The following is a 17546-nucleotide window of genomic DNA, read 5'->3' as shown; positions in this document are numbered from 1 at the left end:
AGTCAAGATCTCAGCAGGGCTGATTCCTCTAGGCTCTGGAGGAGAACTGTCCCTTTGCATTTCCCAGATTCTAGAGGCTGCCCACATTCCTTCACTCATGGCTGCATCACTCCAACCTCCGCTTCTACCCTCACATCTCCTCTAACTCTCCTGCCTCCCTATTCCCCTATAAGGACACTGTGATTACAGTAGGTGCACCCAGATAATCCAGGATAATCTCTCCATCTCAGGATCTTTAATTTAGCCACATCTGCAAAGTCATTTTTGCCATTTAAAGTTGCATATTCACAAAGAATGTGAACATCTTGGTGGTGGTGGGGCATTATTTTGCCTACAACAGACTTAATGACTCAAATATAGGGGACAATCAAGGACAGAGGGAAATGGAAAGTATTAGGACGCTTTTATTAATTCATATGACAATGACCGAAAGTCAACTGAAATTGGCTTACTTAGGCCAGAGAGGAGAATTTGGGGTCACCCATAAGCAAGCCAACAAAAGGGAGGTGTGGGAACACAGCCTCCAGGATAACTGGATATGGGCCTCCAATACTAACAACTCCCTGTTTCTTGATTTTTGTCTTTTCTGCATCTTATTGCCAGCTGTTCCTCAATGCTGGACCATTAACAAAAGTAGATCTAAGTGTGCACCCTTCAGCTTCACGACCAGGGAAACACAGTGTCCTTCCTCTAGTCCAGCAAGAAAAAATCTCAGCAAGTTCCCTGATTGGCCAGGATTGTATCCTATGCCCATCACTGAGCCAACCAACACAGTTGATTGAACATTGGGATTGATCTACTCAGGCCATTTCATGCCCCACAAGCACTGTGATTTACAGCCCTCGCCAGAACCACCATGTCAGACATAAGAAAGAGTTCCTCAAGTGAAAAAGGGACTTGGAAAGTGATAAATGCCCACTGAGAGGATGGCAAACTTTTGCAGCGTTAATTCCTCTCAAACTGAGAACTGAATAAAAACTAGCAAGGAAAATGAATTATTAGTCTGGAAAACATTGTGAGACTCTGTCTCTACAAAAAATATTAAACATTAGCCAGGCACAGTGGCGTACGCCTGTGTAGTCCCAGCTACTCAGGAGGCTAAGGCGGGAGGATCACTTTACCCAGGAGTTTGAGGCTCCATCAAGCTATGATTATGCCACTGCACTCTAGCCTGGTGACAGTAAGACTTTGTCTCTAAAAAGAAAGAAAAGAAAAATGAGTGAGCTGAAACTTCTGAGAATTTTTGCCACTGATAAAAGTTAAGTATGGTGCTACTGTCTTAGTTAAATCATTTGTATCCTGAGGAAACCAAAAAACTTACTGCACAATCTTTCCCACCAGGCTGTAACCTACATCCTGAGACTGTTTTCCTGGTAGTTACTCTACTCAGACTGAGAGGTAGCAAACAAACCTAGTGGATTATTTAAATCAAAAATCTATCCCTTCTCTGGATCTACCACTTATAAAATGAGGGCATTGGATCGAATGAAGTTGGCAGCTCCTCTCTGCTCATAAAGAACATGGTGCTGTGATTTCCTAACTATCCAGATAGGCTGTCTTTTAGGTGCACGTTTTTAGGTCTTTCTGAGGGTGGTGGTGGTTTGTTTTTTTTTTAATCAATCCCAGTTGAATTGCCTGATTTTTTCCCTTTTTTTTTTTTTTTTTTTTTTTTCCTGTGACTCAGTCTCGCTCTGTCACCCAGGCTAGAGTGCAGTGGTGTGGCATGATCTCAGCTCACTGCAACCTCTGTCTCCCAGGTTCAAGCAATTCTCTGCCTCAGCCTCCTGAGTAGCTAGGATTATAGGCACCCGCCACCACACCCAGCTAATTTTTTTGTATTTTTAGTAGAGACGGGGTTTCACCATCTTGGCCAGGCTGGTCTTGAACTCCTGACCTCATCATCCACCCACCTCAACCTCCCAAAGTGCTGGGATTACAGGCGTGAGCCACCATGCCCGGCCCTGACTTCTTTTTATGTGTCAGATGCCAGGAATTGCTGGTAGACTCTTCACCATCTAGCTGAGCAGGAAATGCTGTGGCCAGAGTCATTAAACCAAAGAGTATCTTGAAGGTGAATTCCCACTTTTTCCTTTCCAGTTAAATAACTGAGGCCAATGTCACTGTTTTGTCAATATTAGGCACACAGCTCCAATTAGACCTCTGAAGACATTCTCTCAAGTCAACAGTGTAAGCAGTCCTCACTGCTTCTCTTTTGAACTGGGTCTGTTTGGACTGCCATGTGACCCACATCTTTGTAACATCTCCTGGGTTATTTCCCATTCACATGAACTTTTCAAGTGAAAGAAAACTAAATTATCTCAATTTTTAACCCAGCCTTGCAAATTAGCCACTTGTCAGATGCCAACAATGGCATATGCCAATGCAAAGTTAAGCCTTGTGAAAAGGAATTATTTTTTTCCCCTCTTTAGCTTTCCCTTGAGACAAAATAGCAGCTCAAACCTTTGGCACTATTAAATCCTAAAGTCATCTGCCAGGAGGTTTGAGCTAGAAAGGAGAAGACACCTTTCTCCTAAACTGCTAAAGTAGTTCTTTATGGTTACCTTTTCACCTATTCATGTCCCGGTCCATCAGTTGGCAAGGACCACATTATGTCTTGCTTTGTGTCATTTTGTTTTCCAAGCCCACACCAAAGGGACGAGAAGGATATGTAAAAAGTAGGGTAGTAGTCACTTAAAAAAAAGATAGCATTTTTTGGCTTCTGCTTTTCTTCCATTTTGAAGAAACAAAACCTTCTCCCAAATAATTCAGGGGACCCTGAGGGGCATTTCTCATGGGCTCAGTCTCCACATACCCACCATGTTTCTCGAATCCTTATCTGCCTATTTGGCCCTGCAGATGAGCTTTCATCTCCTGCATCTCTCTCTCTCTCTTTCATTTTTCTCTTTCTCTCCCTCTTCTCTCTCTTTAGTGTCTCTCTTTAGTCTCTCTCTCTCTCTCTCTCTCTCTCTCTCTCTCTCCTCTCTCCAGCTTTAGGCTTGCTGTCTGGCTTCCTGATTAAGCCAATATGTCTCCCCTACATCAGCATGTGTTTCAATAGTGTTATTCCAGTTAAGTATAACAATTATTTTTCCACCCCTACGAAGGTCTCTCTTTGCTGAAAAATGCCTCTGAAACTCTTACATAAATTCCAGTAAGCTCTGTTATTATTTACTTCATACAAGAGGAGGCACTGCATTGTACTCAAAATCACTCTTCCTCTCTGATTTGCCCAGTTTTCCTATGAATAAACTTGTAATTCTTCCTTTGATGCAATTTATTTTCTAATACCTAATGTTCTACTTATCTGATCTTTAAGACATGCCCAGCTTCGTCTGAATCTCAGGGTGAACACAGCAAACATGGGCTGAGAAATCAATATTCCCAGTACATGATTAGTTCCCAAAGTTCTCAGAACTTGCTTTCTCATAAAGAAAAAAAAATTCCTACATATTGGCTTATAGTTGACATATATTCATCACCATTATATAAAGAATGCCTTCTATGGTTCACACACATACTGAGCAACAAATGGAGACATAGTGTTGAAAAAGACAATAAACCATGCCTTCACTCAACAAACTATAGTTCATTAGAAGAGACAAAACAGACCTAGAAACCGTTAGTTGTAATAGTGTAACAAGTGCTACATAAATTTATGTTCTAAGTATAGTGGTAGCCCCAAGTCTGCAGATCAACTCTGCTTGTAAGTGGAGAATTGGGGGAGAATGTGGAGTTTCAACTGTAGTGCAAAGGACCATGGCTGGTCAGGAGGTGTGGGTGGGTAAGTGGTATAGGCAAAAGCAAGAAGGCAAAGCTCAACAAAGCTTGCTCATCGACAGGTAAGTAGGTGTAGCTCAAGTACAGGGCATGAAAATTGTGGGGTCACAGAAGATCAAGCCACAGGAGTAGACAGAAAGCATACTGTGGGGAGTCTTTTGTGCCATACTAAGGAGCTGAACTTCATCCTTTCTACAATGGAGAGCCACTGAAGGATTTTAAGAAGAGAGGAGTGGGTGTGGCAAGTGGGTGGAGGCTTCAGGAGATGGTTTTATGGAGCAAGAGTATGACAGACAAGTTGGGTTGGAACCAGATCATTAAGGTGGATGTGCAAGTACGGAAGAGTCCAAAAACATCTCCTTAGGTATTTGTGTTGATCTCTTCAGCTTGCTTGCCATCACTTTAGGGTTCACACTGTGCCTGTCTTTAAAGATCCTTTCCTTGGTTTTCTGTGATGACTATAACACTGAGCCTCAGAAAGAAGAGTTTTGTCAGAGGCCCTTATAATAATAAATGGCCAGTATGGTCCACTACCCTTTGCTTGCCTGGCACCAATATGGAAAGTCAGTGTTGAGACATGCTTGTATTGCACCAGTTCTCTTACACACCTTTGCTTTCATCATTATATTTTTCTCTCGCTGACCTCAGCCTAGACAAGGAAGGAAGAAAGTGAGCACCAGATGGTGTTTTTAAGTACATGGCTCCCAGTGTCCCAGGAAGGGTTCCAGCATCCTCTTTGAGCTTATTTGTAGGTCTCTGGGAGCCCATGCCCCAGGTCATTCACAGCTCTACCTTCCAGTCACCATAGATAGCAACTAAAATGCAGCCACTCTTACTGTGACAATCTTTCAACATGCAAAAAAAAAAAAAAAAAATGTGATCCAGTTTCTACAAGATACTGAAGAATCAGAGCTTAAAAAGTGATCCAATATATAGAATGACACCCAAGCTTATCAAACTTCGGGAATTCTAGTTGCTTTACTTGTGAAATATAAAATCTCAGAGTTGGATTTCTATCTTAAACATCATCTAGTCTACTGGTTCTAAAACATGGCTGTGATTTTTAATCACCGTAGGAAAAATTTATAGAATTTTTTTTGTCTCTACCTTCAGTTATTTTGACTTGGCCAATCTTGGAATGGGGCCCAAATATTTGTGTTTCTGACAGCTAAATAACTGATTTTGATATGCAGTCATGTTTGGGAACTTCTGGTTACCCATGTTTGAATTCCACCTCAAATATCCCTTCCAATTCATTGATCAGCATCTGCTAAAAGCCTTCCTGCAACAAGAACCTCACTTGCACCCTCCATGATCCACTTCCTATTTAATGGTCCAGCTTGGCCCATTCTGAAGTACTATTTCAAGTAACCAGAAAATGAAAGGGCCCCCATTTCTGTCCTCAGGGAGAGAGGAGGTTATCAGGGGAATCAAAGAAATCTGGCCTGCAGTCCCCGGTGCCAGGGAAGACATCTAATGATCTGTGGTCTTCTCCACATGGTTGACTCCAAGGGGAAGGTGAGTGCTCCCTCTACCACCTGCCATGCCTCCCCAGAACAGCATCATGTGGCCTGATGTTCCTATCTGGAACTGCTTCATTTGTGAATAATTCCACAACTCTCTTTGCTAGAAAAAAAAAAAAAAAACAGATATGGAAGAGAAATGTAAGCAGTTCTTTTACTGATGATGCAGACAAGCACCAAAGCAATACAGACAGGAGGTTGTGACTTAGTCTGAATTGTTCATGCCTTTCAGAGGAAATGGTAAAAGGCTTACAGTTGGGGCTTGCTTTGGTTGTGCATGTAAATGTTCTCCAGCTCTTCATCTTCTCTCTTCTCAGTGATCCTCTTGCTAGTCCCTCTTATTGTCTTCCTCCTGCAGCCACACCTCAAACCTCCCTCCTGGGGTGTTACCACCCCCTTCCTGTGTGAAACTGCCACAATCTCTACCTCAAAAAAATCCTAGCCTCCTCTGACTCCTCAGGTTTTCTCCATATGCTAATGGAGGCTTCCCTCTATTCAGGCTTTGCAAGTTCAGAAGGGAGCAAGAAAGGCTTGGGCCCTGAGAATGGGAGAAAGAGGGAGGGGTACTCCCTGTTGCATCTCATTACCTGCTTTCAGTAAGAGTTGTAACCAGTGTACAACCGAATTTCTTAAGGGCATGCAACCTCACCTTAGCAACTGTTCATTTTCTTCCTAAAACAACATGGTCTAGTTGCATAAGTCTTCCATTAACACAACTTTAACTAAATCTATTATGAAATATAAGATTATGGACATTATGAACCAAGGAGCATTTTAGCACCTTTCTTACACCTTATGTCTGCTTATGAGAACCATCACATTGATGGAGTGTTGAGTGCATAAGTGGCACCATTCCCAAAGATTTTTTTTTCTGATCCCCAAATTGTTCTCCTGATAGAAAGTAGTGGTAGATCAGTTCACTCCCATCTATGTTAACGTGAAATTTCTCTTCCAGTGTTGTCTGCCCTTTGTTTAATCAGGAGAACAGTAAAGCACCATCTATCATAGAGATACAAGCAATTTATCAAAGCCATGTTCTTTTGAGGAGATAGCGTAACAAAGGAGAGCTTCTATACCTTCCTTTGGCACAATCACCATTCTCAGAGACAAAATACAAAACTGAATAGACAACTATTTTCAGTTCAGGAATTTTTCACACTCTCCTCTAAATGGCATTAGGGGAGACAGGGAGCAAGATGGATGAATAGAAGCCTCTACTGATTGTCATTCCCACAGGAACACCAAATTGAACAAAAATCAAAATGAAAACAAACAAAAAGACACCTTCATAAGAACCTAAAATCAGGTGAGCTATCATAGTACTTGGTTGTAACATCATATTAAGGAAAAGGCACTGAAGAGAATAGATAAGATTTTTTTTGATTTTGTTTTTATTTTTTTTTTGAGAGGGAGTCTCGCTCTGTCACCAGGCTGGAGTGTAGTGGCACAATCTTGGTTCAACGCAACCTCCGCTTCCCGGGTTCAAGCGATTCTCCTACCTTAGCCTCCCGAGTAGCTGGGACTACAGGCGCGGACCACCATGCCCAGCTAATTTTTGTATTTTTAGTCGAGACAGGGTTTCACCATGTTGGCCAGGATGGTCTCGATCTCTCAACCTCATGATCTGCCCGCCTCAGCCTCCCAAAGTGCTGGATTATAGGCATGAGCCACCGCAGCAGGCGGATAAGATGGTCTTGGATTGCCAACGCCACCCCTCCTCCATCCCTCAGCAGCAGCTGTATGGTGTGGAGAGAGAATTTGTGCACTCCAGGGGGTGTGGTGGGGGGGGTTGGGGGAGGGAGAGCACAGTGATTGTGAAACTTTGCATTGGAACTCAGTGTGCCCTGTCACAGCAGAAAGCAGCATGGGGCAAAACTCAGCTGATGCTCATAGAGGGAACATGTAAACCAGCCTTAATGAAAGGAGAATCACCCATCCCAGCAGTCAGAACCTGAGTTCTGGCAAGCCTTGACACCACAGGCTAAAGCGATCCGGGGTCCTAAATAAACTTGAAAGGCAGCCTAGGCCACAGGGTCTGCAGTTTCCATCCTGATGCTGTGTAGGGCTTGGAGCCAGTGGACTTGGTGTGCATGTGACCCAGTAAGACACCAGCCAGGGTGGCCAAGGGAGTGCTTGCACCACCACTTACTCAACGGCAGGCAGTGCAGCTCACAGCTCTGAGAGAGACTCCTTCCTTCCACTTGTGAAGAAGAGAGAAGGGTAAAAAGGACTTTGTCTTACAACTTGGATACCAGCTCAGCCACAGTAGAATAGGGCACCAGGCAAAGTCCTGAGGCCCCCATTCCAGCCCCTAACTTCCAGACAACACTTCTAGACACACCCTGGAACAGAAGGGAACACACTTGAAGGGAAGGACCCAGTCCTGGCAGGATTCATCACCTGCTCACTAAAGAGCCCTTGGGCCCTGATCATCAGTGGTATTTAGGCAGTATTTGCTGTAGGCCTTGGGTGAGACTCAAAGATATGCTGATTTCAGGTGTGACCCAAGACATTCCAAGCTGTGACCCCTTCTGCTTGACGAAAGGAGAGAGAGGAGTAAAGGGGGCTTTGTCTTGCAGTGTAGGTACCAGTTCAAATGCAGTGGAGTAGAGCACCAAGTGAGCCTTTGGGGTCCTGATTCCAGGTCTTTACCCTTGAATGACATTTTTGGACATGCCCTGGGCCAGAGGGGAGCCTGATGCCCTGAAAGGAGACTCACAAGCCTGGCAGCATTCACCACAAGCTGACTGAAAAGCCCTGGGTCCCTGAGTGAACATCAGTGGCCAAGGCAGTACTCACCATGGGCCTTAGGCAGTCATGACCATGGGGAGAGACTCCCTGCTTCTAGTAAGAAGGAAGAGTGAGAAGGACTTTGTCTTATGGTTTGGGTGGCAGCTCAGCCACAGTAGAATAGAGCACAAGGTAGTTTCCTAAGGTTCCCAGCTCCGGGCCCTGGCTCCCATATGGCATCTCTAAACACACCCAGGACCAGGAAAAACTTGCCACCCTGAAGGGAAAGACAGCCTGGCTGGCTTCACCATCTGCTAATTGTAGAGCCCTAGGGCCTTGAGCAAACATAGGGAGTTGTCAGGCAGTGGTTATCATAGGCCTTGGGTGAGACCCAGTGCTGTGCTGGCTTCAGGTCTGACCATACATGGTCCCATGTGTTGGCCACATGGGTGCTTTTGTTACCTATCCCCCAGCTCAAAACAGTTCAGGAGAGATAGAGAGAGAGAGAGAGACAGAGACAGAGAGACAGACAGACTCCATTTATTTGGGGAAAGGGAAGGGAAGGGAACAAGAGTCTCTGCCTGGTAATCCAACGAATTCACCCAGTTCCTACCCAAGGCAGTACCTCATGAGTCTGCAAGAGCCACAGTGTTACTGGATGGCTTGGTGTGCCCAACTGAAGCAGATATGGCTGCAGCAACCAAAGACTTAGATTGCAACACCCAATTATATTTGAATACCTGGAAAGCCTTCCCAAGAAGGATAGGTCCAAACCAAAACTGCAAAGACTACAATAAATAACTAACTCTTTGATGCCCAGACATTGATGAACATTTAGAAGCATTAAGACAATCCAGAAAACATGACCTCACCAAACAAGCAAGCTAAGTAAAGCACCAGTGACCAATCCTGGAGGGACAGAGATATGTCATCTTTCAGACAAAGAATTCAAAATAGCTCTTTTGAGGAAACTCAGCAAAATTGAAGATAACACAGAGAATGAATTCAGAATCCTATCAGATAAATTGAACAAAGAGATTGAAGTAATTTTAAAGAATCAAGCAGGAATTCTGGAATTAAAAAAATACAATTGACATACTGAAGAATGCATGAGTCTCTTAACAGCAGACTAGATCAAGAAGAAAAAAGAATTAGTGAGTTGAAGACAGGCTATTTAAAAAAAAACACAGAGGAGACAAAAAGAGAATAAAAAAGAATGAAGCACTCCTACAAGAACTGGAAAATAACCTCAAAAGGGCAAATATAATAGTTATTGGCCTCAAAGAGGAGAAAGAGAGAGAGATGGGGGTAAATGTGTAATTACAAGAAGGTAATAGAACACCCAGCAGATTTAATCCAAATAGGAATACCTCAAGACATTTAATAATCAAACTCCCAAAGGTCAAGGATAAAGAAAGGACCCTAAAACAGATAGAAAAGGAACAAATAACATACAAAGGAGCTCCAATATGTCTGGCAGCAGACTTCTCAATGGAAACCTTACAGACCAAGAGAGAGTGGCATGACATATTTAAAGTTCTGGAAGAAAAAACCTTTCATCCTAGAATAGTACATGCAACCAAAATATCCTTCAAGCTTGAAGGAGAAATAGACTTTCCCAGACAAACAAAAGCTACGGGATATCATCAACACCAGACCTATGCTACAAGAAATGCTAAAGGAAATCACTCAATCTGAAAGAAAAGGATGTTAATGAGCAATAAAAAATCATCCAAAGGTATAAAACTCACTGGTAATAGTAAGTCCACAGAAAAACACAGAACACTGTAATTGTGATGTGTAAACTACTCAAATCTTACATGGAAAGACTAAAAGATGAACCAATCAAAAATAATAACTATAACTTTTCAAGACAGTCAAATAAAATATAAATAGAAACAACAAAAAGTTAAAAAGCAGAGTAGCGGACAAAGGACAAAGTTAGTGTATATTTTTTATTAGTTTCCTTATTCTTTGTTAGTTTCTTTTTTTAATGCAATCAGTGTTAAGTTGTCATCAGTTTAAAATGATGAGCTATGTTACTTGCAAGCTTCATAGTAACTTTGAATTTAAAAATATACAAAAGATACACAAAAATAAAAAAGCAAGAAATTAAAACATTTCACCTGAGAAAATCACCATCACTAAAAGGGAGATAGGAAGGAAAGAAAGAAGGACGACGAAGAGAAGACCACAAAACAAGTAGAAAAGAAACAACAAAATGGCAGGAGTAAGTCCTTATCAGTACTAATTGAATGTAAATGGACTAAATTTTCATTCTGCTGGAACTTGAGGGGAAAAAAGGAAAAAGAAATAAACATATAAATAAATGAACTAAACTCTTTAATTAAAAGACATAGAGTGGCTGAATGGATTTAAAAAAAAAGAAAAAGGAAAAAAAAAAAAAAAAAAAACCACAAGACCCAGCAGTCTGTTTTCTACAAGAAACCAAGAAACACACTTCACCTATAAGGACACACATAGCCTGAAAATAGAGGATAGAAAAAGACATTCCATGCAAATGGAAACCAAAAAGGAGGACAAGCATCTATACTCACATTAGACAAAATAGATTTCAAGATAAAAACTGTAAGAAGAGACAAAGAAGGTCATTATATAATAACGTGGTCAATTCAGCAAGAGGATATAATAATCGTAAATATATATGCACCCAACACTGGAGCACTATATATATAAAGCAAATATTACTAGAGCTAAAGAGAGATATATACCCCAAAACAATAACAGCTGGAGACTTCAACAACTCATTTTCAGCACTGATTAGATCATCCAGACAGAAAATCAACAAACATCAAACTTAATCTACACTATAGATCAAATGGACCTAATAGATATTTAGCAAACATTTTATCCAATGGCTACAGAATATAAACTCTTCTCCTCAGCATATAGATCATTCTCAAGGATAGAAGATATGTTAGGCCACAAAATATGTTTTTTAAAAATAAAAAAATGAAATTATATCAAGTGTCTTCTCTAACCACAGGGGAATAAAACTAGAAATCAGTAACAACAGGAATTTTGGAAACAATACAAACACATGGAAATTCATACACTCCTAAATGAACACTGAGAACATGGAAATTAAGAAGGACATTTAAAAATTTTCTTGAAACAAGTCATAATGGAAACAAAACATACCAAATTCTATGGAGTACAGCACAAGCTGTATACTTTACTAAGAGGAAAGTTTATAGCTATAAGCACCTACATCAAAAAATTAGAAAATGTTCAAATAAAAAACCTAACTATGCACTTAAAGAACTAGAAAAGCAAGAGCAAATCAAGCCCAAAATTAGTACAAGAAGAGAGATTATAAATACAAAGCGGAAATAAATGAAATTGAAATGAAAACAATACAAAAGATTAATGAAACAAAAAGTTGATTTTTTGAAAAGAGAAACAAATTTGACAAACCTTTAACCATACTAAGAAAATAGAGAGAAGACCCAAACAAATAAAATGAGAGATGAAAAAGGAGACATTACAATCAATATGACAAAAATTCAAAGGATCTTTAGAGGCTAGTATGAGCAATTACATGCCAATAAATTCGAGAACCTAGAAGAAATGAATAAATTCCTGGACACATACAACCTACCAAGATTGAACCATGAAGAAATCCAAAACCTGAACAGACCAGTAACAAGTAATGAAATCAAAGCCATAATAAAAATTATCTCAGCAAAGAGATCTCAGCAAAGCCCAGGACCTGAAGGCTTCATTGCTGAATTTTACCAAACATTTAAAAAAGAACTAATACCAATCCTACTCAAACTGTTCCGAAAAACAGAGGAGGAGAGAATACTTCTAAATTCATGCTATGAGGCCAGTATGACCCTGATAGCAAAACCAGACAAAGACACATCAAAAAAAGAAAACAACAGGCCAATATCCCAGTGAACATTGATGCAAAAATCCTGAAATGAAATACTAGCAAAGCAAATTCAAAAACACATTAGAAAGATCATTCATCATGACCAAGAAGGATTTATCCCCAGGATGCAAGAATATTTCAACATATGCAAATCAATCAATGTGATATAGCGTATCAATAGAATGAAGGATAAAAACCTTATGATCATTTCAATTGACACTGAAAAAGCATTTGATAAAATTCAACATCACTTCACGATAAAAACTCACAAAAACTGCATACAGAAGGAACATACCTCAACACAATAAAAGTCAATATAACAGACCCACAGCCAGTATCATACGAATGGGGAAAAACTGAATGCCTTTTCTCTAAGATTTGGAACAAGACAAGGATGCTCACTGTCACCATTGTTATTCAACACAGTATTGGAAGCCCTGGATAGAGAAATTACACAAGAAAAAGAAATAAAAGGCATCCAAATCAGAAAGGAAGAAGTCAAATTATCCTTGTTTGCAGAAAATACAATCTTATATTTGGGAAAACCTAAAGACTCTATCAAATAACTATTAGAACTGACAAATTCAGTAAAGTTGTAGGACACAAAATTAACATACAAAAAAAATAGCATTTTTATATGCCAGCAGTAAATAATCTGAAAAAGAAATCAAAGTAATCTCAAGTAGCTACAAATAAAATTAAATAAAGTAAAAGATCTCTACCAGGAAAATTGTAAAATATTTATGAAAGAAATTAAAGAGAACACAAAAAATGGAAAAAAATTTTTATATTCATGGATTAGAAGAATCAATATTGTTAAAATGTCTATACTACCCAAAGCAATCTACAGATTCAATGCAGTCCCTATCAAAATACATTCTTAACATGAATAGAAAAAAAAAATCTTAACATTTATGTGGAACCACAAAAGACCCAGACTAACCAAAGCTATCCTGAGGAAAAAGAATACAACAAGGAGGCTGGGGGTGGTGGCTCATACTTGCAATCCCAGCACTTTGGGAGGTCGAGACGGGAGGATCACTTGAGGTCAGGAGTTTAAGACCAGCCTGGACAATATGGTGAAACCCCATCCCTACTAAAAATACAAAATAAATTAGCCGGGCATGGTGGCAGGTGCCTGTAATCCCAGCTACTAAGGAGGCTGAGGCATGAGAATCACTTGAACTGGGAAGATGGAGGTTGCAGTGAGCCGAGATTGTGCCACTGCACTCTAGTCTGGGCGATAGAGCAAGACTCCATAAAATAAATAAATAAATAAATAAATAAACAGATAAAAGAAAAGAAAGAAAGAAAAGAAAGACAAAGAACACAATGAGGAATCACATTACCTGACTTCAAATTATACTACAGAGCTATAGCAACCAAAATAGCATGGTACTGGCATAAAAACAGACACATAGACCAATGGAATAGAATAGAGAACCCAGAAAAATATCCATACATTTACAGTGAACTCATTTTTGACAAAGGTACCAAGAACACATATTGGGAAAAGACAGTCTCTTCAATAAATGATGCTGGAGAAACTGAATCTCCATATGCAGAAGAATGAAGCTAGACCCCTATCTCTTGCCACATACAAAAATCAAATCAAAATGGATTAAAGACTTAAATATAAGACCTCAATCTATGAGTCTACTACAAGAGAACATTGGGAAAACTCTCCAGGACATTGGAGTAGGCAAAGATTTCTTGAGTAATACCTCACAAGCACAGGCAACCAAAGCAGAAGTGAACAAATGAGATCATATCAAATTTAAAAAGCTTGGCACAGCAAAGGATACAGTCGACAAAGTGAAGAGACAACTCACAGATGGGAGAAAATATTCACAAACTCTCCATCTGACAAAGAATTAATAACCAGTATATATAAGGAGCTCAAACAACTCAATAGGAAAAAAATCTAATAATCCAATTTTAAAATGGGCAAAAAACCTGAATAGCCATATCTCAAGAAAAGACATACAAGCAGTCATATCAAAAGGTGCTCAGTAACACTAACTATCATAGAAATGCAAGTCAAAACTACAATGAGATATCATCTCACCCCAGTTAAAATGGTTTTTATCCAAAAGACAAGCAATAACACATGCTGGTGAAAATGGGAAGAAAAAGGAACCTGGATAAACTGTTGGTGGGAATGTAAACTAGTACAACCACTACAGAGAACAGTTTGGAGGCTCCTCAAAAAACTAAAAATAGATCTACCGTTGTGATCCAGCAATCCACTGCTAGGTATATACCCAAAAGAAAGGAAATCAGTATATTGAAGACATATCTGCACTCCCATGTTTATTGCAGCAACTATTCACAATAACCAAGATTTGGAATTAACTTAAGTGTCCATCAGCAGATGAATGAATAAAGAAAGTGTGGTACATATACAAAACGGAGTAGTATTCAGCCATAAAAAAGAATGAAAGCCTGTCATTTGCAATAACATAGATGGAACTGGAGGTCACCATGTTAAGTGAAATAAGGCAGGGACAGAAAGACTTTGCCTTTTCTTAATTATTTGTGGAAGGCAGAAATTAAAACAATTGAACTCATGGAGATAGAGAGTAGAATGATGGTAACTAGAGGCTAGAAAGCGTTGTGGGGTTGGGGGAAGTGGAGATATTTAATGTGTACATAAATATAATCAGCTATAATGAAGAAGACACAGTATTTTGTAACACAACAGGTGACTACAGTCAACAATAATTTATTGTATATTTTGAAATAACTAAAATTGTATAATTGGATTGTTTGTAACACAAAGAAAGGATAAATGCTTGAGGCGATGGATACCCCATTTACCCTTATGTGATTATTACACATTGTATGCCTGTATCAAAATACCTCATGTACCCCCTAAATATATACACTTACTATGTACCCACAAAAATTAAAAATAAAAATTTTAAAATAATAAATAAATAGCATTAAGCTTCATGTTTAAGATCCATATGCTTTTGAGACTTTTTCCATTACACCAAGAGCTTCTTGAGATGAGGAATGCTGTCTTTTTCATGATAGTCTGACCTGGGACACAGAGAGCCCAGCACACATGAAGGGTTCAGGGAGTGATTACTGGAATGCAATTAATGAAAGTAAGCATGAATAGATGGATAGACAGATGCCATGAGCCTAATGGGGTCCTGCAGTACAAGTACACACTAAGCTTATTCTGCAGGTTTGAAAATGTGATTGCCCAGCTAAGATTAAAGATGAAGAGTGGGCCCTAGTCTTAACTTAGGAGATGTGATTGCCTTGTTCTGTTGGTTTTAGCTATTGCCCAAACCAAGCAAAAGCAGGTCCTACTCATAAACATAATTATGCCATATGGCAAAGTGATTAAACAGGCCATCTGACAATATCTATTCATCTTAGTTGGGGCATAGCTTAAAGATGACTGTCTGAAATTCAATCTGATCACAACCAGAAGCAATGGAAACTGCCAAATACACTGTTTCATAGCTAAGAACATGAGTCTGGGATGACTGTAATGTCTTTTAAAAACACACTTCAGAAGAAAATTGATCTCATTTCTTATGGTATCATTTGAGGAAGTTCCAAATTACAGGACATAAATATGGAAAATGACAAAATCAATCAAAAGTTGATGATATAGAAAGAAATTAGGGTCCACCCTGTATCTCTTAAGGCTTAGAATTTTTTAAAGAGAAATGAGAGTCTGCATAACTATTATGTTTTATTTTTTTTCCCCTACAGTGCCAAAATCCATGATTTTCTAAAATAAACAGTGTATTTACTTTTTTGGTCCTGTTCAAGCTCAGCCACTTACTAACTGCATATGACCTAGGGCAAAGTAATTAATCATTTTGAAACTCAACTTTGCAATGCATTAAAAAAGTAAGAAAAATGCACAACCTAGTGAATCAGAAAATGATATGTGTGCATTGAAGAGATATGTAAATCATCAGTGCCAGGCACTCTTCTAAGTCATCTACATACAGTAACTTCTTTAACCTGGTTGAGACGAGTGCTATTACGCAAGAGGGTTCTGCAACACTAAGACGTTATATAACTTCCTTGAGGTCATGTGGCTAGCAAACAGATCATTTGCCATTTGAAAAATAGGTAGTCTTTCCCAGATCTCTCTGCTGTACTGCCTCATGCAGCTGGTTTTCCATAAGTATTTGTTGGATGGATAGAAGAAGAAAAGAGAAGAAAGGAAGAAAGGATGGAGGGCTTAGCTGAGGGACACTTCCTAAAATCAATCAAATAATTTCCTATTTTTTCTAATTTGGACTTATCACAAAGCCTTCTACTTATGATTTGACTTTTCTGTGCATCAGCCCATTGTGGGGATGGGTGGGGAAATTATGTAATCAGGCCAGTTCATCTGTGTATTCTACTGGAAATAAGAGTGCTCATGGAAAATTAACAAATTCACATTGATGTTTATTTACCAGTCTCTAAACTTGGTTAATGAGAGTCAATCCACAGGAGGAACCCACACTGGGAAATTGAAACTCAATTTCCCATTCCCCAAATTAATTTTGAGACTTCCCTAGAACCTGGCATAGTTCCTTGTATGAAGTATATGCTCAATTAATGTTTATTTGCATGTTGAATTGAATTGAATTTCCATTTCCTAATGCACAAAAAAAGTAAAGAAAATGCACTATCTAGTGAATGAGAGAACAAAATGTGCATGTTAATGGTGTATGTAAATCTTCAGTGCCAGGCACTCTTCTAAGCCATCTATGTACAGTAACTTCTTTAACATGGTTGGGATGAGTGCTATTATACAAGAGGGCTCTATGGGTTTCCAACCCACATTTGGAAGACAAGCCAACTTTAAGAGCCTATAAGATTAGACTGTGGGCCATGGTGAATCTACCTTGGTAATACCAACCTTTGGAGTCTGTACAGCCTGCCAGCCTTCCTATCATAGAAAAGACACAAGCTATCCTTCCACTTCCTTTAAGGCCAGTACCTTGTTTGTGTATTACCCAACCTCTGTTGCAAAGAGCGCTCGCCCTGTGAGATTCTCTGTGAAGAAAGAGTCAAATAATTCACTTTAGAAAACCAAACAAATGTTTAAATCCTTAAAAAAATTATTCAGATAAAATTCAACACTTCCCAAACTTATCAACAGAACCATTTTTTTCCACATAACTTTCATTAATGTATACTAGAATAGTAATTCCTCTGGCCTAATTCAGTTCAACATGCAAATAAACATTAATTGAGCATATACTTCATACAAGGGATGATACTAGTTTCCAGGAAAGTCTCAAAATTAATCTAGGAGATGGAATTTATATTTTGAATGCTCAAGGTACGATATTTTAATCTTGTTGAATTTAATCTTCACCAAAAAAATCTCTGAAGGAGACATTGTTAGCCTCATTTCACAGTGAGGAGACTGAAATTCAAAGAGAGGTCAAATCTTTTGATCAGTGCCACCCAGATTTGAAGCCTGGGTTTGAAGCCATGTTTGATTTCACTGTAGATTAGATACTCTTACAGTTCCTTAACATAGACCTTTTCTTAAGTAACTTGCAATATTGGGTGGAATATAAGACATGTATATGGCTGTATAACAGAAGCTAGAAAATGCAGAGAGGGACAGAAAGTGTGTTTTA

This window comes from Pan troglodytes, chromosome 16 (genome assembly GCF_028858775.2).
Source record: "Pan troglodytes isolate AG18354 chromosome 16, NHGRI_mPanTro3-v2.0_pri, whole genome shotgun sequence".
In the NCBI taxonomy this organism is placed as follows: Eukaryota; Metazoa; Chordata; class Mammalia; order Primates; family Hominidae; genus Pan; species Pan troglodytes.
Note: the sequence above shows the minus strand (reverse complement) of the source record.